Below are 4,975 nucleotides of genomic sequence, written 5' to 3'. Positions count from 1 at the left end.
CAGGTATTTTCACTGAGTTCACCTGGGCTCATACACACACCAAGGAGGTTCCGGTGATTTTTTTTTAAGGTGTGAATTTAAACCACTAACAAATGCAATGACAGTCTCCTGGCACTGCATGTTCCACTGTCCAATCATGTAAAGATTGTATTAACATACATATATAAAATAAAAATACTTTTAAAAATCCATCTAAAATAAATAAAAGTTCATGTACAAAATGCACGCAACCATGTACACCCAGATGTAAGTTTTTATATCTTACATATATGCATATTTTTATTTTAAAATTCATTGATGGAAATTAAAAGGTTTTTTTAAAAAAACTGAGCTTTGCAATGACATCTCTGAATTATTACTAGTGGTTTGCCTTAGCAGCAAGCTAGGTCATGTTAGGCTTGACCTAATAAAAATAAGTTGCTTAATGTCACACTTTCAGGTTTGCAGAAGTGCTACTGGCAAACTGAAATTACTGATTTATTTTTTTCTGGAGCAAATAGGAAGTAGAAACAGATGTAGACTAACTACTCTGCTTAAGGGGAACCAAGGGAAGGGAATGATTTTCACAACACTAGTTTGCTTTTCCTTTAAATCCCCAACTCAGAAGAGCAGTGAAAACCCCTTCCAAAGTGCATACGATGAGCATAAGCACAAACAAGCTTAAGGGGGCCCATTTCCATCCTGCTTTTGTTACTGGTTGTAAAACACATGGCAAGGGGGAAAGGCTGACACCAATGCAGACATAAGAGGCATTTAGCACTCACATGTAGGATCGTGGAGTGACTCCACCTCCTCAGAAATGACACTGAGCACATAACAATGAACATTTCATGAGATTTGAGTGCCTGATTCACCGCCCACGGAAACCAGTGAAAAAGGTTATAATTGACTTCAGTGATACTGGATCAGGGCCCTGAATAGAACAGACACCTGTGTGTTGTAGAGGGAGAGAAGTTAAACCTGCTCAGCTGCTTTGTTCCCAGGTTTTCCTAAAATACCTTTGCCATGGATACTGCAGCTTCCTCAGTGGAGAGAGGGTGTTCCAGGTCAGTGCTGGGCTCAGCAGGGCCCTCGGGGAAGGGTGACAGCCACAATTCCCCACAGCTCACCCAGCTCAGCATCATCTGGGAAGCAACAGCAGCTCTTGAGCAGTTTTACTCATTTCTGTGCTCACACACTGCACTGTCTCAAGTTTATACTTCTTCAGTCATTGTGTAGGTTAAACCCAAGATAAATTTCCAACTGCCTCAGGTTTTCATCAGCTAAAAAGAATTGCTTCAGAAATACTGCTATCAGTTTGCATCAGAGAAGATGCAGCAAAATTAATATTTAAGAGCACCTAAGCATTTGTTTTATGCATACAGTGATAACTGTGATACAGGCTGGTGTACCAGGTAAATGTAGATGCCCTCACAGTCAATCACACTCCTGGGAGAACAGCAGCAAAAGCAGTGGAAGACTGGGCTAACTCATCAGCTACTGACTAAACTTCTGCAAATGCCTACGAGCTTTAAACACCGAAATTCATCACACATGTCAAAATCCTGATGTTGAACCATTTCAACAGACCTGAAAACCTACAGGGAATAAACACGGAGAGAGGAAAAAACCTCACAAAATCAGTCACCTCAAACTGTATGATGTAAGCTGATCACTCAGAGATTGGGGATGGGTTTGCATATTATACCAACTCACTCCTTGACTGAGGCTCAAAAGAACTTACTAATATCAAAAGAGTTTTTCTGAAAACTAGGCAGAGATTATTTAGCAGAAGTAGCAAGGAAAAACTATCTCGTATCAGTAAAGCTGACATGTAAGCAGCTTGCTTGATCAAATTGTAGTTAAACTCAGTGCAAATGTAGTCGCAATATGAAATAAGCCAGGATTGTTTACCTTCAATAGTCTATAAATATCCTTCTAAGGGCAGAACAGCTGCTTTACTGAGGAGTGCACAGATGCAGTACAACTCCTCATCTATAATTACAAGAATAAACTATATTTCACACTTCTTTCAGTTCCAGGTCTTTGGCATTACCTCTGATAGAGGGGTAAGGAGATGGACTTCCCGAAGAGACCAACATGGGTTGTGTCTGGCAACTTCAGGAGATTCAGCTTGGAGGCACAGAGCAGGCTCAGCTGTGGTCCCTGCTCAGGAGGAGAGACCACCATCCCTCTTCAAAGTAGAGACCTCCTGAGGGATAGATGTGACCTAAATGAAGCCAGAAACACATCTCTGCATGGATTCTCCATGTTGAGGCAGTTATGGCAAAGGAGCTGTAAAAGCCATCCTCACACAGGCAATCCATGGGTGTTTGGAGTCATCCGGGGGGCTCAACTCTCCCTCAGTGAAGGGAGGGAAGCAGAGATGCTGCTGGAGGGCTGTGCATCCTACTGAGTGTCACCACACATGGTCCACTGATGGACTTGGTACCGCTTGGTCTGTGCAAACACTGTGGAAAAGACTGGTCAGGATTGGACTCAATGATCCTTGTGGGTCCCTTCCAACTCAGGATATTCCATGACTGTATGAAAAACAAGAGTGGCTCTATCACACCTGTGCACATGGGGGAGGACGGGCCAGGCCAGGAACTCAGACTGCATCAAACAGGCTGCAGATATGGCAGGGTAACGTGAGGCTGCTGCACAAATGGCTTCCTCACTATGCTTTGATCCAGCAGCTCATTTAAAACATTTCTATCTGTCCTGTGGCTGGTTCATTGTCATCTCTGGCCAGTCCCCAGTCTGTCACTAATTGGCACCGCTGTTGTCAGGCTTGGGAGCGAGGCCAGCACCAGAACAGGCAAGGAAAATAATCCCCTGCTCATTCCCCAAAATGGTTGGCTGTCCTTGGGAGCAGTGCTAATACATGCACATGGGAAGGCTATGGAACTGTGCTGCTCCCCCTGCTCTCTGGGAACCAGGCTTGCTCTCGGGGGATATTGATCTCAACATGCTATTTAAAAATGCATTAAATACATTTCTTTCTCTCTATATTTGATAGATATAATTATGGCAGTCCCTAGAACAACATGCCTGTTTGTAGACTGCCTTCAAAATCATCTAATTTGTATTGCCAGATGGTATGAATGATTGCTACAGATAAACTTTGGATACGTTCCATTATTAATTGACAGAAGCATGGTCACAGCAGAACACTCATCCCACACGGCCTAGCTGACAATTAATGGTTAAAAGATGAAACTACTGAGGAAAAAATGAGTCCCCTGAGTCCCAAGTCCCATTTTATAGCCTTGAGAACTAAATTTAAATAACCAAAATGCATTATGCTCTCAGATCTCTCTACCAACCTCCTTGCACTTGTACAGTTCCCAGCCCTGCCAATAGTTCTGTGTGAGTGGTGGGATGCAGGTATGGTGTGCCATCCAGTGGGATGGGATGGGATGGGTGGAGTTTGACAGTCTTACGGCAGGTTCAAGAAATCAGCCAGTTGTAACAACCAAACGTCTCAGCCCAGGCTCACTGCAGATGGCTGGTTTGAAGCTGGTCTTCTACAGAAAACACAGATGTAGCCATTGCAACAAAGAGTGTTCGATGCTGGGCGTTGCAGACGCAGCACCTGCACTCAAAGTAATGGTGAAGTCACATGAAAATAAGAAAATATCCAATCTACGTATTTTAGAAAACTGATCCCTAATGATTGTGTCCTCAATGAATTAAGCAAAAGCTGAGAAAAACCCAAGTGCTTAACTAATTCCAATTTATCATTTTTCAAGCTATTCCACCAGAACACAACAGACAGAACCTTCTTTAAAAAAGGAGACAAGCCTTTTCAAAAACTGCTAAGAAATTCCCAGATTTGGGATAAAGAACATTCACTAGTGACACAGACCTGAAACACAAATAAAGGATGAAGGATGTTCTAAGATGTGAAAAAAGAAAAAAGAAATGCTTTTTAGCTTCTTGACTTGCAATGTTTTTTCCTCTTAGTACCTATTGAACAGCATGACACATCTTAGAAACAATATTTATACTTATAGCACAACTTTCATCTGCAAACTCTTGCATGTCATATAGATTTGCACACTCCTTTTCATAAATACACATCCTGAGCATAAATAGCTGAAAAGGTAAATAAACTACTTCTTCTGAGGCAAGACAAGATGGCAAGCTGGCACAGAACACCTGTACTGCATGTGACCTAGAGATGATGTGAACAGTCAACTGCAGAGTCAGTTCTGCAGAGATGAGCAAGGATACAAAAATCCCAAATGAAGTCTGAGTGGTGCACACAGGCTGAGAACCTCTTCTCTGCCCTCCTGCAGACATGGAATGACTATAATATATGCCATGATCACAAATATCCACAGTTCAAAAGCTGGGCTGCAGATCCAGGCCTTCAGTGACACTGATTTGTATGTGCAGAAGGTAAACACACCCGGCAAAAACCCTCAACTTGTGAAGGACACAGATTTCCTTATTGTTCTATTTGAGTTCAAGTCCAGCCCCATGCTACCCTCTGGTGTGTTTCTGACCTCCTTCCTCAGTCCTAGGCATGGCTGCCTTTCCTCTGGCTGGTGTCTATGGCATAAACACAAAGGTGATACCTACAGTCAGCATTGGATCTGACTGTTCCCGACAACTTCTGTGATACAGCAACCTCAGGGACTTGAGGACACATCTGTGAGTAGATGTAGTAGCTGCCATCTGCACGAACTGCATTATTTAACTGCATTGGCACTGATTAACATTTGCTGTAACCTATGGTAATGGGCTCTGGGGGCTTTCCATGTCTGCTACACAGTGGCAGCTGATGTCTCCTGCTCCATCCTTAAAACAGGATGTTTTAATTTTTAATGGAGCACATGTTCGATTGGCTATACAAACAGGCTAATCTGCAAAGCATGTGCTCAATAACAAGCCAAGCTATGCAGCCAGAATAACAACACTGCTCTGCCATGCACGAGACGCAAAAGGCTCCCTGCTCTGTGCCACCGTCGCTCAGCGCTGATGGTCA

This window comes from Manacus vitellinus, unplaced genomic scaffold (genome assembly GCF_001715985.3).
Source record: "Manacus vitellinus isolate BGI_N305 unplaced genomic scaffold, ASM171598v3 scaffold_32_pilon, whole genome shotgun sequence".
Classification (NCBI taxonomy): Eukaryota; Metazoa; Chordata; class Aves; order Passeriformes; family Pipridae; genus Manacus; species Manacus vitellinus.
This window is presented reverse-complemented; position numbering follows the sequence as displayed.